Source organism: Myotis myotis, unplaced genomic scaffold (assembly GCF_014108235.1).
Source record: "Myotis myotis isolate mMyoMyo1 unplaced genomic scaffold, mMyoMyo1.p scaffold_m19_p_18, whole genome shotgun sequence".
Lineage (NCBI taxonomy): Eukaryota > Metazoa > Chordata > Mammalia > Chiroptera > Vespertilionidae > Myotis > Myotis myotis.
This window is the reverse complement of record NW_023416322.1, coordinates 22,790,990-22,809,921: the sequence shown is the minus strand read 5'-3', so window position 1 is coordinate 22,809,921 and position 18,932 is coordinate 22,790,990. Positions and strand designations below refer to the sequence as shown.

The 18,932-nt window shown below is 43.1% G+C and overlaps 1 protein-coding gene across 2 annotated transcripts in view; it reads right to left on the bottom strand.

Moving 5' to 3' along the window:
• ASTN1 (astrotactin 1) overlaps positions 1-18,932 on the bottom strand; it is a 285,725-nt gene that overhangs the window by 165,702 nt on the left and 101,091 nt on the right. The window lies entirely within an intron of this gene.

The following is an 18,932-nucleotide window of genomic DNA, read 5'->3' as shown; positions in this document are numbered from 1 at the left end:
ACACATCACCTGCCCAGCCAATGCTAAATTCTGCACCTGGGGTGGGCATGTGTTCCTGACCCCATGAGTGCCATTCCCAGCCAACCTGTTAACAGCATGACTACTTAATTCAGATCACAGTTGTTCCAGGGTTTAATTTTTCTAGTTTTTTTTTAAAAATATATTTTATTGATTTTTTACAGAGAGGAAGGGAGAGAGATAGAGAGTTAGAAACATCGATGAGAGAGAAACATCGATCAGCTGCCTCCTGCACATCCCCCACTGGGGATATGCCCGCAACCCAGGTACATGCCCTTGACCGGAATCGAACCCGGGACCCTTCAGTCTGCAGGCCGACGCTCTATCCACTGAGCCAAACCGGTTTCAGCCAAATTTTTCTAGTTTTTAATTGTGCCGATTTACTTGTTCTATTCTTAACATTCAGCTCTATTGTAAGGGAGGGAGAGAAATAAAAAGGAGGTTGGGAGGAAGGCGGGGAAGAGAGAGATAGATAGCTAGAGCTGGCGGAAGGGAAGGGGCCTTGTCTGTGCCTATTCCTAAGCCTTCATGCTCTGCGCCACAGCATGTCCACTCACCCTCCCTCCATTCCCTTAAGTCCCAGCATAACTCCCACTCTTTCCTAAAACTGACTTTGCTTACTCCAATCCTCAGACATGCCATTCTCTCCCACACCCGAAAGCATATGTGGGCATTTCTGAATTAATCTTTAACCCCTAATTCTGCTGTTTCTAGACTTGCAGGCAAAGACCATGTGTTAAAACGTTTCTACAGCCCCATCCCAGCCCAGGGCCCAGGAAGCCTGGCGCCCACAAGCCGTGCACAGCGTGATTAACTGCAGGGAGGCACACCCAGATGGCTTGGCAAGGTTGGTAAAGCATAAATAGCATGATGTTTACACACGCTGTCAGTTCAGACTCCAGGCCTCTATCTGAAAGCCCATCTTCACTCCTCTCAACTGGCCCCTGGCTGCCTTGCCCCAAGGAAGAAGTCAGCAGACAGTAGGGTGTCAGCCTCCTCTCTCACAAGGACGTTCAAATGGCAGGTCCATGCTACAGAGCCATCACCCAGAAGACATTAGCTGTGCTTTCAGAAAGTGTGATGGCTTAGACTTATCCAACCTCAGTGTCACTTATACTATTCTGTGCCATTAGCACCCTGCTGGGGGAGGCAGAGTGCACCTTTCAATGGACAGGGATTTTTTTCTAGTAAATGACCTGTACTTAGAACTTACCTGTACCTTACCACACAGACCTCTGCCTGAATAGAGTCTCATCCCCAGAGAGGGCAAAGAAATGTGCCATCACATTTTATTTTATCCTCATCTGAGGATATGTTTATTGATTTTAGAAAGAGGAAGGGAGAGAGAGAGAGAAACATCAATGTGAGAGAGAAACACTGATCGGTTGCCTCCCATGCGCATCCCAACCAGGGATCGAATCCACAACACCTAGGTATGTGTCCTGACTGGGAATCAAACCCGCAACCTTTTTTGGTGTACAGGATGTTGCTCCAACTAACTGAGCCACCCAGCCCGGGAATGTCATTGCATTTTATAATACCTAATTATAGGAAGAACTGGACCATATGCTTTACAAAGGGAATGGTGTAAATTTTTTTAAAAAGTCCCTTCTCTTAGAAACCAAAGCTTTATACTTTTTATTAATCTATGCATTACACACACACACACTCACACACACACACGGGGCAAAGTAGGTTTACAGTTGTTTGTATGGAAAATGCAATAATCTCTATATATAAAAGCCTAAGTGTCCGTCCAACCATCCGACCAGCAGCTATGATGTGCACTGGCACCAGGGGGCAGATGCTCAGCACAGGAGCTGCCATGATACACGTTGGCCTTTTAAAAAGAAACGGCACTGCGGACCTGGTGCTGACAAACCAACACTCAGCTTCCCCCAAGTGGGATACAGGCCCCACCACCACCCCAGAACGCCAGCCCACCAAATCGCAGCCAACACTGCCAAGACCCCATGTCGCAAAATGAGGCTCACAGTACAGCCCAGCCCAGAAATGGTGGCTGTGGGCGCCAGGTAATGATGTCACATAGCAATGCCTGGTTTCCTCTCCCTAGTGACTAGCCTCCTTGGAGTTTCTTCAACCCAGTAACCCAACTTGCTTTACAGGCAGGTGCAAACATTTTACACTTTAACCAAATGTCTGTGAAGCATTTTCCCATGCCTCGTCTCATTTGATCCTCACAGAAGTCCTGGAGTAGGTGGATAGGAGACTCGGTAGAATCATATTTTATTTTCATTAGCCGGAAAACAGAGATTTCGAAAGTTTAGAAACTTGACCCAACTGAAAGGAAGTAAGAAATGGTGGAACTTGAAAATGACATCAGGTTTTCTCACGGTGCAGAATATAGCCAAACACTGTTACAGTTAAATATTTTACCCTTTGTTCTCCCTCCATGATCTACAATAATAATCTGCTTTGTGTTGATATTTACTGTTGTGTTGCTGACAATTACCTGAAAGAGAACTTGGGGTGCTTCACTGAGCTGGTAAAAGTTTAGCTAAATTAGAAAGCAAGTCTAAGTAAGCAAGTTTATTCTATATCTAAAAAAAGGCTAAGTTGACTTACACATGTGTGTTACATATAAAGCTCTCACTGGCGCTAATCGCACTCATGTGTTTCAATCTGCCATTGTCAATTGTGAATTTGGTTGACACGTCTATTATAGAGAAAGGACAAATAGTGATATTAAAATATTCCCTCTAATTAATTTTCTTTCAATGTGCTTGAATCTATGCCCTGGGGCACTAGTTAATAAATAATAATATAAGCATAAACTCCGTTTCATGTACTCACAACTGGAAATCTATTTTTGCCTCACGCTGTATATTTGAATTTATATTTTTGTTTCTGTAGACTGATTGCAGGTAGGAAGTTCTAGTCCATTTGCAATTGGGGAGAATACATTTGCCTTAGCAAGCAGACCAATCAACGTCGGAGCCAGCAGTTTTCAAGTTTTCTCTGCCATGATAGACACGGGGTACCCACAGGGAGACACCACAGGACATGGAGGGCTGATGCATTTCCAGCACCAGCGATGACTCCATTTTTCTCTCAGTCAAGAAGCCGTACCCGGGTACATGTTGAGTGAGAGAAACCTGATTACAGGTCATTTATAACATTGACTCCACTCTAATGGAAAAAGGAAACCAGTCACAAATGTCAGCACTCCACCTACTATTAGTATCCAATTAATTTGCCACACTGCAATTGATGGGGATGTGGCACTGTGGTTGCCAACTACAGAAGTGTGAATGTAGCCACCAAGGACAATTAGCTGCATTCCTGAGGGTTTATTTGTTTGTTTGGGGGGCGGGGCAGTTTTGCTTTGCCCAGAGGCTGGGTCAGGGACTGCCAGTCTCTAGGCCCTAGAAGGGGGATTCTCCATGCTATCACACCAAGCAATACCACCTCAGTCTTTATGCCATGCCCTGTAACACTAAAAACTGAAATTCTTACTCAAAAAGTCTTTCACAGAGATTTTGCTCAGTGTGAATTTAAAATAAAATTTTTAATATATTTGTATTGATTTCAGAGAGGAAGGGAGAGGGAGAGAAAGAAAGATAAATGATGAGAGAGAATCATCCATCAGCTGTCTCCTGCACACTGCCTACTGGGATCCTGCAACCCAAGCATGTGCAATGACCGGGAATCAAACTGTGACCTCCTGGTTCATAGGTCAATGCTCAACCATTGAGCTACATTGGCTGGGCTAAAATAAACTTTTGAATAGATATATAGAGAGGGCTTTGTAACCTAGCCAGCTCTGGTGTGTATGACAGTCTTCCCCGAGGTCCCTTTTCTGTGAATATGTGGAGGAAAGAAGAGAGGTGAGGGTTTGGTGGAGAGAAAGGAGCCACAACAAGCAGAGGAGACCTGAACTGAATATGTGGCCAGAGGTCTTGCAGGACAGAGGAAGGGACACTGTATCATCGGCTGGGTCCTCGTCCCCACAGTGCCACTCCCCAGTCAGGCAGCCCTTCGACCCCTTTGAGTCTGAGCTTCCTGTTGTGCCAGACTTACCTAGCCTTCCTTACAGGCTGACCATTCAGTCCCTTCTAGCCTCCTGGCAAGGCCCAGGCCCCGCTAGGATCCAAAGATGCATAGTCCCTGCATTCAGGAAATTCACATGAGAGGAGACAGACACATGCACAGACGGGGACAATGGCGGGACAATGTACCAGAGGTCACTCAACTCAGCTTCCTGGGGGGGGGGGGGTGTCAGAGGGTGGATTTTAAACTCATGTGTCATTAGAAATAACCACACTTGGAGGAGCTCAGGGAGACTTGAAGCCAATGGTACAGCATTAGATTAGTGAAATCACAGAAGTGTTAAACAATAGGGAGAATGTAGGAAAGATGACAGAGCTGGTTAGTGTGGCTAGGACAAAGTGGAAAGCAAGGAGTGGTAGGTGATAGAGGGTCAGATCATGAAAGGTTTCCCATCTTGGAATTTGCCCTTCAACGTGGAAGGAACTGCTTGAGCTGTTTCACCAGGAAGATGGTGTTTGCTCAGGAACATTTTCCCAGGAATGGCCTGGTGGCAGTCAGAGGGACATTTTGAGGGGAACAAGAGAGGCAAATGAACAGGTAGGACACCCTTGCAGCAGTCTGGTGAGAGGCAAGGGGGCCCTGTATCAGTGGTGGTCGTGGCAAGGTAGAGAAAAGAGGAATCTAGAGGCATCTGGAAAATAAAATGATCAGAGCTCAGTGCTAGATCAAGTGAGGAGGGAGAAGGAGGAAAGGGGATCTGGCTGGGGACCCTTTCAGTGGTCCTTGCACCAAGTGAGGCAGAGAACATGAAATGGAGAGGGGTTTGGAAAGGCTGGATGGGTTTCACTGGGCCTGTGTTGTTTGAAATGCACAGGGGACATCCAGACAGACAGATCTGTAAGTCAGAAGCTTGGGAGTGAGACAGAGTCAGTTGTGAGGACCAAGTAGAACAAAACATAATACAAACAAATTATACTCATTTCACAAACACCAACTGGGGATGTTTCTTGTGTGAAGCACTGGGCTGGAAGCTGTAAGAAATATAAAGATGAATCAGACTTAGACCAGATCTTGCCATTTGGGAGCCCAGAGACTCGTAGGGAAGGAAAAGGCACATCAAAATACTGACGCATTGGATGGAAATAGAGCCATGAGAGAGCCTTAGAGGGGTCTTCCCTGGCAGCCCAGCCATAGGAAGGAAGGGGCAGGCATGGTCTCTGAATGAAAGATGGGGAGGATAGCCAGGTGGCCACAGGTGAGGTAGGACCTGAAAGGTAGATAGGATTTGCACACGCACGGAGGGGTACTGAGGGCACAGGGCACAATGCCAAAGCCATGGCAGGTAGAGGGCCAGTGAGCAGAGGGTGCAGAAAGGGGGATCCTGGGCAATAAGAGTGAATAAGAAAGTTTACATAATGAAATGCACTGTGTGTGTGCGTGTGCATGATTTTCAAGTGAAATAACTCTCCTTTCAACTGTTCTTCTGCTTCAACCCTACTGGCCTGGAGTGACACGAGGCTGGTAAGGCAACATGCAGCACAGATGCTGGGGGAAATGTCTGAATGTAGAAACAGCCCTTGGAATGTGCTTGTTATATTACACAGGAATAGTAACATGGCCCACGTCCCACGCTAACTTTTTTCGTTAGATTAAATTGGTAAAAATGAACATCAGATCCAAGATTGATCAGAGAGGCGAAGGCACTCACAGGGGCATGCAGGAGAGGAAAGCAGAGGGAGGGAGGCAGCTGAGTGTCTGTGCCTCTGAGGGGACCCTGTGTTCCTGATGGACATATGGTCTGGACTTGTCCCTGCCGCATGTGTAGGCTGCCCCAGAACCCTCCGGGTCAACTGAAGGGAAGGTACCCTCTGAGTCCCTACATTGTTATTTGGCAAGTCGGAGTGCTGTAATTGTTTCTTCTAAAGCACACCTTTCCCCCAAAATACAACAGCTGTCCTAGGAACAGAGCACACAGGGCAATTGAGGCAGTAAGGTAAGGAAGAAATACAAAAACACTGACTTAGATAGGAGCCACTCTGCCTCTGGCCTCAGCCAAGGCATTTTATTTTATTTTATTTTATTTTATTTTATTTTATTTTATTTTATTATTTTATTATTTTATTTTATTTTATTTATTTATTTATTATTTATTTATTTATTTATTTATTTATTTATTTATTTATTATTTATTATTTATTTATTTATTTATTTATTTTTAGCCAAGTCATTTTAAGTAGGAGAATCAACAACCACTCCTGAGAAACCCAAGTCCCCATAGGTGATTCCACAGTGCTCATGGGACAGTTCTCCTTGTGAAATCCCCCAAGCTGGAGGCCCTTCCTGTGGACCTGCTCCCTCACGTGCTCTGGGGCCCCTCCATCCTGAGGCCAGTCCCAGGAGGCTCCTGGAGCACTTACAGTCAGCAATGGCCGGGCGCACATCCGGAAGATGGCTGCAAACAGCAGAGCCATCTGAGCACCAGGGTGCCTAGGTCAGCACTCAGCAAACCCAGGTGTCCCCAGAGAGGCCCCCGTGGGACATGGGAAAGGGCTCAAAGGCACCAAACTCCTTTCAAAGGATCAGCACAGTGGCGAGTGCCAGCTCCCTCCCGGGGCAGAACCACTTCCATCAACTCCACCTGCAGGCACACAGACCCACCATTTCCCCCAGACCATCATCATCATGTTCATAAGTGGGGTTTGGGGGTGATAAAAAAAAGAGCAGAGTTGCTCCGAGGATGGGAATAATGCTTTTTCACTCATTGCTCTGAAATCTGTTATAACCAGAGACTGCCGGTGCCCCTAAGTCTCCACTTCCACCTAGAACAGGGGTGGGCAAACTTTTGGACTCGAGGGCCACAATGGATTCTTAAACTGGACCGGAGGGCCGGAACAAAAGCATGGATGGAGTGTTTGTGTGAACTAATATAAATTCAAAGTAAACATCATTACATAAAAGGGTACCGTCTTTTTTTTCAATAGTTTTATTCATGTCAAACGGGCCGGATCCGGTCCGCGCGCCGTAGTTTGCCCACGGCTGACCTAGAACATGAGGGCTGGAGGCAGCCTGCATGGTCATCTGGTCTGGAGTTGCCACGCCCATCTGTGTGCTCCTGGTTGATGGATGGTGAAAGTGTGGAACATTACCCTAACCAGTTTTTCTCAGTGGTTAGAGCATAAGCCCTCTGACTAAAGAAGGGTTCCAGGTTCAATTCCAGTCAAGGGCATGTACCTTGGTTGCAGGCTCGATCCCCAATAGGGGGTGTGCAGAAGGCAGCTGATCGGTGTTTCTCCCTCATCAATGTTTCTAATTCTATATCCCTCTCCCTTCTTCTCTGTAAAAATCAATAAAATATTTTTTTAAAAAAAAGAAAGTGTGGAACATTTTCATTTTATTATTTAGTTTATAAACTAGCATTTTTCCGAACTTCCATGGAAATAATGAATAACATCAAGCCCATGCCTTTGTTGACATTTTCATCTAAGACACAGTTAAAATAAATTCAGCCAGATAAAGCCAATCTACTTATATAGAAATATCAAGAAAATAGGAATATAGATTGTATAAATAGATGGCAAAAAGGGGGGAGTGCTAAGGTTTTGTGAACACTCATTTACAGATGAACAAATGGAGGCTCACGGAGGTGACGGAATTTGTCTGAGGTTTCAGACTTTCGAGGGGAAAGGACCCAAATCCAAACCTCCTGACTTCGAAGTCAGTGGTTTTAGGCCACACATGTCCTCGGCCCAGCTTTAGTCACTGCTGAGGAGAGATGGAGGCTAGATGAGCCTAGCTGGGTTCTCAGCCTGCATCACTGCTGCAGAAGCTCTGAGCAGTGCCTGGCAGGGATATGCTGCTGCTGTCCCATCCCAATACCAAGTAGAGTCAGTCCCAGGAAGGTGTCCGTGCCCTGGAGAGCCCAGGGCCTCCGATGGCTGCTTGTTCTGATCAGCAGAGCAGTGAGGGGAGTGGGGCTGGGGACTGACACAGCCAGTTGACAGCCTGGGGTGAAGCCTTGGATGTACACACACTGTGACATTTAGGGAATAACAGAGAGTGCCTGAACATTACTGGGGATGCAGGACCCTCTGAGTTTGCTCTATGTGGCAGCTTACCTCATTGTGCAATGATGGGTTTAAGGCCAATAAATGCCAAATTCTGACATGTTCATTCATAAATCCAAAGCCTCCTGTGTCTTAGTCCCAAAGCCCTTCCCAAAAAAGACACAGGAAGGGAGGAAACAAAAGGTGGAATGCATCAATAAACATCTCGTGTCTGGTCTCCCTTAAGGATCTCCTATGGCTCCGTCTTCTCTATGGTAATTGGGATTAGGAGCCAGAACCCAGCAGTTCCTAGATACTGCTCTGTGAAGTAGCCCCTGCTGTCAGCTTCAGTCCAATATATCAATAAACTTAGCATCTGATTCATCCCAAGTTAGAAGGTACTTGACTCATCTCTATTGCTATTCATGGACATCAGCAGCAGCAGAAGGATCAGGAGAATCATAAATAGCAAGGCAGTATTAAGACTTCCCCACATATACCTGACCTCCCCACATGTTCTAAAGAGGCCTCTATGCAACCTTGAGGAGGGTCCACTGGCATCAGCCAATCCTAGAGGCAAGATTTTTTTTTTTCTTTTTTGTTAATCCTCACCTGAGGATATTTTTTCCATTGATTTTTTTTAAAAAGGGAGTGGAAGGTAGGGAGGGGTGAGCGAGAGGGAGGGAGATAGAAAGAGAAAGATAGATGAGAGACACATGGATTGGTTGCCTTCTGCACATGCCCCATCAGGGATTAGAGATTGAACCTGCAACCCAGGTATGTGTCCTTGACCGAGAATTTAGCCTGTGATCCTTTGGTGCATGGGCTGATGTTCTAACCACTGACCCACACCAGCCAGGGCAAGGCAAGACTCATAATAAACTTTAGCAGAAATTTGAGAGGGTCACAGATGACTTTATGAGGGGAGATCTTAATATGATTTGTCTACCTTTAGCCTCATCAGCAAGGCAAAGAGCCACCACTAACTATTAAAGTCTTACATATCAGTCCCACACAAACCAACTTGATCCTAACATGTCCGCAAGCATACTCTACTCCCATACATGTGTGAACACGTCTATTAGGTATTTTGCTTTAAGAGGCTGTTCTAACATATCTGTGTTGTTTTTTTTAAATAATAGTCTACTGTGTATGTCACAGTTGAAACCAAGCAGGGGCCATCAGCTACACAGAGAAGAAAAATAGCATATTTGTCATCAGTATCCTCTTTAGACTACTCTTGTCAAGTTGAAGCATATTTTTGTTTTCATCAAATTTTGTCTTCACTAAACCCTTTAATACCTCACAGGAGAGGCTAATGTGCTTACATGTCACCTGAATTGAATACCACATGCCTTAAATATGTAGCAAGAACAACCTTTGTCAATGCCTGCCTTAAGTGACAATTGCAACCAACCGATGGGAAGCTGACGAAAACTAGCAAACTATTATCTTTACATTGCAAATACAACCCTATCACTTCTACCAAATTACTAGATTTTAGTCTGTGTTTGGGCTCTGTAGACAAAATGAGGAGAAAGTACTAGATCAGGGCCAGCAAACTATGACCTCTAGGCCAACTGTGGTCCACTGCCTGTTTGTATAAAGTTTTATTGGAACACAGCCACACCCATTCACTAACATATTGTGTATGGTTGCTTTGGTACTACAATGACAAGAGATGGGTAATTGCAACAGAGCTCATAGAGCCCTGGCCTAACTTTCTGCCATTCTCCATGCTAGCATTCCCATGGATCAGGCATTATACAGAGCTGCTACATCTACTATCAAATCCAGTCTGTCTCCAATCAGAGCCCATTGGTGTGATGGGAGTAGGTTTGAGGGCATATTTACAGACAAACTTCAGGTCTGTGAGGGAATCCCAAAGTTTTGATAGGGGCAGGAAGCGTGGGGAAGATAGCATGACCTGGAGGAAAGGTAACAGCATTAGGAATAAGCATCTGAATGGTGAATACACCCACCATTCCATGTCTTCTGTTCCCTGTTGTGAATGTAATAACAATCTGTATGTGTGGATACCTGGGCAGAAAAGGAATTCCCATAATGACATCATTTGGTTTGATGAAAAAATAAATTGGTGAAGTTCTTCCAGGGAAGCTTGGAGCTGGGCTTATCACCCTAAACCATAATACAGCTGCTAGGAAACCCTATAAACAATGAAACAGAAGCAGCTTAACAATGCCCTGGATGTACATGACCGTATCCTGGCTTTGTAAGGGCTCATTCCGCTGCCCTGATGTCCCTAATTGCCTTGGTGTTTTCCCTGAGTATGACTCCTCCAGGACTCCTCTAAGAGGCTGCTATGATCCCAGCTGCTTTTCTGCCTCTCTAAAGTAGTGGCCACCGGGTAACACATTGCACACAGAATTGTTACAGGGAGCTTGCATGACATCCCAAGAGTTTACCTAGTTAATATTTACTGGGCACTCCCATGGGCCAGGCATTATAGGAAGCGCTTAATAAAAATCATCTCCTGCAATCATCAAAACAGCTTACAAAGCAGAATCTATTATCATTACCATTTTATAGATGAGGCGAATGAGTTTAGAAAGATTAAGCAATTTGTCCAAGGTCATTAGAAAATTCAGTTAAGTGGTAGAACTAGCATTTCAATTGGTCTGATAGCAAAGCCTTTGCTATAAACCACTTCACTCAAGTTCAACATCAAAGACTATAGTCTTCATCGGCTTCTCAATGACCTTTGCTCAGAGCCAACCTCAGGCTTCTTTGCAATGCTTGATCTTTTTGTCCAATCTAGCTCTGCAACTTCTGAAGGGGCTCAGAGACTCCTCCATGGTAACATCTTATCCAGTTCTCTAGGTGCCTCTTCCTTATCTCCACCAAGCGAAGAGTTCCTGCTGCACTAGCTGAGAGAGCAAGTGCCCCCACCGCCTGGAAAATGGGAGAGACCAGCTGATTCTGGTGCCACCAAGCAGTACAGTCCCACAGCAGACTGAGGTCAGAGGTCCGACACACTGGCCTTGAAAATACTGGCTCCACCTGTGTGACCTTGATTCTGGGATTTTCTTTCTCTAAGTCACAATGGGGGGAAATGCACATCTAATTTCACCAGGCTGCTATGGGACTTGATTGGTATTATGCAGGAAAATAATCTTACACCCTCCCTGGTATGCAGTGAGCAAAGTGATAGCTTCATTACTATGACTACTGCCAGTTCTTAATATTGATTTGAACCCCAAAGAGGTTATAGCTCCTGCTTTCAAAAGGATCTTCAGGGGTTTGGGGAACTAAGTACTTAAAAGTAAATCGTTGGCTTCTCTATCAAGTGAGTTAAATGGCGGTACAGAATATTACATCAAGTTGCTAAAAGGCATTAGTATCCTTGTGAAAAATTGGCCTCTTGGCTATTTTCCTTGTTGTCTGGAAAAATGGGGTGACTTAAGGCTTCCATGAGCTTCAAGAAAGGAAACACCAGAATTGTAACAAGGATGTAAAAATGGAAAGGAATGGAGAAGACGGTGCATTCCACCTGGCTCTTAGTTTTGCCAAAGGCCATCCTCAAATGTTAAGCATTAATAACATGATTGAATGTCCCTTGAAAGCAGAATCTTGTATTATTAATTTTCTATCTCCTTAGTAGCTAAAAAAAATACCTGAAGTCTGACAGATATTGTTAAATGAAAGAATCAATATCTAAATAAATAAATGAGTCAATGATTCTTTTAAATCAATAATAGGCCAATAATGCTTTCAAAATGCTTCTTGAATTTCTAAAAATTTACTCTGAAAGTGTGAAAGGATGTATATGAAGCAGCCGAAGTCTATTGTTACATGACTTCCACAATTTTAGAGTTGGAAACCCGTAACTGTCCTCTTCCCTTCCCTGCCAATAAACCCATGGCCAGCTGTGAGGTGGCATGGCTGAAGCCAAGGTGGGCAGGTGGGTTTAGCCACGCTGAACAGATCTGAGCTTTTGGGGTTAGCTGCCTGGTGCAGCTACAGAGGGAAAGATCTGTGATAGCTTGTGGGTCCTAGTGCTCATAGAGTTGGTAGTTTTGCAGTAACAATGAAGAAAAGTGTCAGATGAGTCTTAGCAGACAGAATTCAACAAAACAACAAAAGCTGATAAGAGGACAAGAAATAAACATATATTGGCCACTTAGTGTGGGACAGAATATGAGCTAGTTGCTTCTCATAGTCTAGACTGCCAAGTGCCTCAATTCAAATCCTGGCTCTGCAACCTAATAGTTGCTTAATTTTAGGTAAGTTACTTAGCTTGTCTGGCCCTCAATCGCCTCATCTGCAAAATGGGAAAATAATAAACCCTACCCTCATGGTGTTGTGATGAAAATAAAAAAATAAGATAATGTACATTGAAAATACTTAGCATCGGCACATAGTAGGTACAAAATAAGATGATAATAATGATGATATCATTTAATCCTTCTCTCTACAAGGTAGACGGTACTATGTCCATTGTGTTGAATGATAAAGTTAGTCTCTGCTAAAGGAAGTGGTTCTGAGCTGTGCCTAGAACAGGGATGGTCATTTTCTGTGCCACAGCAGCCCATCTCTTCATAACTACAGCCAATAGGGTTACATCCACCTATGGCAGTGGTTCTCAACTTTCTGGCCCTTTAAATACAGTTCCTCATGTTGTGACCCAACCACAAAATTATTTTCGTTGCTACTTTATAACTGTAATGTTGCTACTGTTATGAATCGTAATGTACATATCTGATATGCAGGATGGTCTTAGGCGACCCCTGTGAAAGGGTCGTTCGACCGCCAAAGGGGTCGCGACACACAGGTTGAGAACCGCTGACCTATGGGATAACTTGATAGGAAAAGCTCTGAACAGGAACTATAGCAACTGGGTAGAGCCATCTACTTCTCTCCCAAAGCAGTAAGAACAGGAGACAAAAAACAGGGGCTCTGACAGACACAGGAACAAAGCTGGAAATCTTGTTAGACTGAGAGAAGTCAGGAGGGGTCAAAAGTGAGGTGACATGATGAGCAAATGGAAAATACAAACATATAAAAGCAATGAAGCCGGGGGGGGGGGTGGATTTAGAGACTATAAGACGTAGAAACCAATTCATAGCAACAGGAGCAATAAAACAGGTGTGGAAGAGCCAAGCCACTGCTGAGGCTGACAAGATGACATAGATCAGTGATGGTGAACCGTTTGAGCTCGGCGTGTCAGCATTTTGAAAAACCCTAACTTAACTTTTCCAGGCTTCATGAAATTCTGTTTGAATTTTGTTTTAATCAGAGGATTCTTGTCTCCCTTACCTCCATATGAATTTCTATTGTAAAACTCCATTAGAGGACAGAGGGGGTCCCTATTCTTTATCACTTAAAAGTCTAACCAATGCATCCATTTCACAGACGAGGTAATAAATCTTCCAAAAAAAGTCAGCCAATTACCCACCATAGTAAAGCCAACCTTAGAAGCCCACCTTCCAACTCCAAACCTAGAGTTTCTTTCCACTATATCCCAGCTCCAGAGGAACATGGAAGGATAGCAGCAAGCAAGACGAAGTTAGCTGAGCAACTGAATGGCTAACAGACCCCCATGTACCTGTAAGAGATGCACAAATTATGGTGCCGGGTGAGGAGGTTTGCAAGCCAAACCTTCTTTGGCTCTTGGAATAGCCTCAAGGAACCCTGATCTCCAGTCTTTTGCACATCAGTCTTTCAGAGCAAAGACCCAAAGCAGAAGTTCCATTTTCAGGGATTTTGTTGATTATTTTAGGAACTGCACCCCACTTTCCTAGTGGAAGGCAGAGTACACAGTAATGAGTCTGGCAGGTGGGCAGCATGCCAGTCAGACAGTCCAGTCCCAAGATGGATGATGGCTTGAATTGCTAGAAAAACTCGTTGCACTGAATTAGGACCCATCTTTTTGTACCTTTCAATTTATTGCCATAGCTCTGCCCTTCGTAGTAAGGCATGACACATTTAACTCCTCCATTTGATTCTTAAAGGTAAAAAAGATCAGCACTGATAAATGAGGGCATCCTCAGTCAGAACTACAAAAATAATATCGATAATAAAGATACAAAAGTAACCCTGATTAATAATTTTTGTAACAGATTTCTGAAGGCAAAAGGTATTGACAGAAAAGGCATCTCACCATCTCTCCTGTGCCCATGACCATTTAGTAAGTACCTGGTGGTCTTGGTGGACATAGTGATGACCACTTGGAATTGCTTTTCTCTGCCCGGGAAGCGGCTGAGCTTTAGGAGTGAAATGAAGACAACTTCAAGCAAAGTCACATGTGTTGCACAGTCAGCTGGACCAAACTCAAATGTAACAGTGAGAGAAAGGATGGGTCCCATGGCACAAAGTTTTCTGCAGTCTTGGAAACACAGTCCTTGAGGCTCCCATAAAAGTTCTGTGGGCTTTCTACTCAACTCAGCCCCAAATGTTACTTCCCTAGACTGGAACTTCCCTAGAGTGTCCATTCTGTTCCTGCACTCTAGGACTCCACAAAAGCACCTGTGGTCTCTTTTGTCCCTGAACCTTGTTGTCTTCATGTTTCTCCCTAAAGAGAAAATGTCTCTTGAACTCATCAGAGGTTCCCAGAAATAACGAGCGTGGGGACACCTGAGGAGCCAGCAGTCAAGGCCACAGGAGCCTGTAGACAATGGCCAATGAGCTTCATGCAGGGGAGGTGGGGGCTTTGAGGGGGCTAGAAAGCCTCAGCAGCACCCAAGCTTGATTAATGGACTTTATCCTCAGGGGGATAGACAAATGCACAAAGATTATTTTTCCCCACAATTGTGAATTGTGCCTAAGAAGGCTGAACTATAAAAGATATTACTTATCAGTCGGAATTATCACTACAAAATATACATCAACTCACAGTATTTTTGAAAGGCTATTTGCTGTGAAAAATGCACTTAACCAACCTGGCTGCAATATAGCAAGTCTATTAACACTGCCATCTTTAATTACAAAGATGAAATATATAGATAATACATTAAAATTCTATTAGACATTATTAAACTCTTTTACATACTTGAAGAAAAATGTAGATCATATGGTAAATTAGCAAAAGTAAAATATGGAAATGTTAATCCACACAGAGTCTGAACAGCCGATATAAAGTCAAATTAAACCCGATCTTCTTAGGAATAAACAATCTGCTTATGACTGAAGATTTATCTGACTTCTGGTTTAAACTCAGACATCAATTTTCATTTGATGATTTTGCCTTCGCTTGTTCAAGAGTTTGCAAAAAACTACCCATGTGTACTTTTGTAGTTTTAAATGCCAATTATCTTGCAAAATTTGAAATAAATCTCTTCAACCAAGTTTGAGTCACAAAGGAGGTTAACATACATTGTTTGACCTGCAGAGCAATGATATAAGATTTCAGGAGGGAAATCCAATTATTCTACACTAGGAAGAAATGGTAGCATTTGGGGGGGGGGAATTATTAAAAATTTTAGGATGCGATTGAAAAAAATAACAAAAGTAAAATGTTTTCAAAGTTTAAAATTGCCCAGTTCCCAGCCGAGGTATTGGTTTTCTGCCAGCCCACGATTTGCAGATGGTGTATTTGTACTAGCACCGTGGAGGACATGACTTAATGATTCTCATTCATACACTGTCATAAAGATACCAAAAAAGGTTTTTCTGTGTTTCTCATTTTCTCATTACTTCTATTTTGTGTTTAAAACAAAACATGGTAAATGCAAAATATAAACAGCAATCCCTGCATCGAGACAAGATGAACAAGAAAGGTATAAACATGAAATGAAAGAAATGTAAAGCTCAAGGTTTTTCACAGAATCATTAATTTCCTTTACACATATTGGAAATAGGATTATCAGGTAAGCTTTTAAATATATATTTTTTTAATAATAGAGAAAAGGTTAGATGTATTCATGTTTTAATAAACACCTTAACTTTTCTCTTTTTCAAATTATGCTAATGGGTCCAAACTAAAAGTATACCAACAGTCATCATTATAATTAATGAAAAATAGCACCACTTTTGTCATTTCATAAAAGTGTTTGGGCCGAAACCGGTTTGGCTCAGTGGATAGAGCGTCAGCCTGCGGACTGAAAGGTTCCGGGTTCGATTCCGGTCAGGGGCATGTACCTGGGTTGTGGGCACTTCCCCAGTGGGGGATGTGCAGGAGGCAGCTGATCGATGTTTCTCTCTCATCGATGTTTCTAACTCTCTATCTCTCTCTCTTCCTCTCTGTAAAAAATCAATAAATAAAAAAAAGTGTTTGGGCAGTAAGATTTCTTTCAAGTGCATTTTGCAGCCCAACACTGTTATTGGTCAAAGCATTTTGCTATCTTCTCACATTTATAATGTTGTCATTCTGGATGCCTCAACTAGTTGCCTAGTTTATATCCGAAGAAGATGGTATAAAGAATATCAGATAAAGTCTATCCATCTCTCCATCTCTTAAGACATAGAGACTCTAGGAATCACATCTTCAAACACAATACCCTCAGGCTTGATTTCTAAGCTGAGGGCAAATACACAACTGCAGCTTTGAAACTGACTACAATAGACTCAGCATAGGAGAGGCAGTGTGGGAGGTGGTGGAGTGGATAGGGAATGGAGGAAGGTGAGCAGCAAGCTGGGCTGCAGGGGACTACATTGACCACATCATCTTTGAGGAGGATGGGAGGTGGTACTTATATCTTTAGTTCATCCAGGGAACTCTACTCTCCTGCAGAAGTCAATGGACTACTTAAATTTTTCAATCACATGTGGGCCTTTCCAAGGGGCCAAGCCAGGGACAAACACAAGACCTGTCCATTCTCACCCTTTCCCCACTGCTTTTTAACCTTTGCCTCCCCCAGCCTCATTGAAAATAACTTAGTTTAAATAAAGCTGGATGAATATTATATTCCATTTTATTTGGGAAAGAGAATGCCATTAGTGGTCTGCCATGGTGACCAGTAGCATATGAAGGAAAGGTCTAAGGCACAGCAATAGGCTGACTTTTGTTCTCTTTCCATTTAAATGTCCATTGTCCATTAACCCCTGCCCAGGGGTCTCAAGAAAAGCATGGCATTCATAATGCAGGGTTTCTCACAGGGGCTGTTATATTTACGAGCACAACGTATTTCCTCATATACTTTGACATTCTTGATCAGTGTACTTCTATTGTCACTGCCATCCGCATTCACAAATGTGTGCGTGCACACACACAGACACACACACTCCTCTAGAGAAGGTACCGAAACACCTCCATCTGAGGATAGACACTGCGGTCCTTGCCACACTGAAAATATGAGGTAGCAACCAGGACAAGCATTAGATTGTCTCGCCAGGATCTTCACAGGACTCCCCCACCCCAACTAAACACTCCTTCTGACATGCTACCTATCTTAACTTCTTGTTTTCAAGGTCTTTCTTTCAGACAAAAATCACACCCAGTATTAGTTCTTGGGAATCTCAATACTTATATTTGGTGTGAAAAAGACAGGTTCTTTGACATGGTCTTGGACTAAAAGAAACAAAATAAAAACCACCCATGACTATGACTGCTTCCCCCAGCCATGAAAGGCTGTGGATAGCTGGTGGGAAGCCACCCTGTACCCTTTTTTTTTTTTTTTCCACTCAGACCATATTATTAGTGTGAAGACAACGGGGCCTCCACATCACATCTGTCACCCTGGTCAATGTCGGGCTGATTCCTCAGATCGGACTGACCTCACCACTCCCTGGAAACTACAAACTATACTGCAGACAGCCTTCTCTGAGAAAGGAAACACTGGCCTTTGATTATGGATGTACAAGTACAGTAACTCCCATGTTATAAACCTCAGTTCATTTGTAAATATGGGGCATAGCAATCTCATTTATCTGCCTTCTAGCATATTTGGACATTGAGATTTAACATTTGCTGTTCAAAAATTCTTTTCTTGACTAGATAGTTTACATAAAGTAGCTTATGTGTATGCAGGTAATCTATTGAGCCAGTTATTCATAGGGACACGGATTGAGGAAGATATAGAAGGATTACATTCTGAGGTTTTATGAGAGATTCTTATGGGGAAAGTTTCTATGCCAAGTATTTGGATAATGAAAATTTACATATATCTAAAATGTGTTTCAGTTTCCTCCAATCTGATACATAAAACTAAACAGCATGTAGTGATGGTACCAGAATAATAAATGATTAAAGTTTACACCAAGACCTAGATTGGTTCTCAGCTGAATTTCCTAACAGTGGAGTAGCCTATGCCCTCCATACATATGGCTCATGGCTAATCTGTCAAGCCTCAATCTGCTCCCAGGTTACCCTAGGAGCAGAAGATGTATTGGCTTTGTCAACATAATACAAATACATAAAATATCAAGTAAAACAGGTATTTTCAATCTGCATTGGGAAATTCACTCATTTATTCCAGAAATATTTATTAAGCATTAAGTATGTGAGTGCATTGTTCTAAGTGCTAAGGATACAGTGATGAATGATACACCATCAAAGAAAACCCCTACCTGCCATTGTACAAACTTCTAGTGAGATTTTAAAATACACCTTACTAGAACTTTAGGAATACTATTTTAATTTTTTTGAGAAAAAAATCTGCTAATTAGGATCTTCTAAACTTTTTTTTTTTTAAATTTCTGAGTAGGTGAAGGATTACTGATGGTGAAGTTTCTGAGCTGGGCTAGAGGGAGGGACTAGTATCTATTGCCATGACCTTTCTTGTACGAGGAGAGACTACCAGGATGCTGACTTTCTCTCAGGTGATGCAAGAGGGAAGAGGAGTTGGTAGCCTCAAGCAGCTTGGCTATTCAGTCATTTGGCCAACATCTATGGAACAACTATTATAAGATATTTGGATATACGAGTTGAATAATTTCTTTCTAAGATAGTCTACTGTTCCTGTC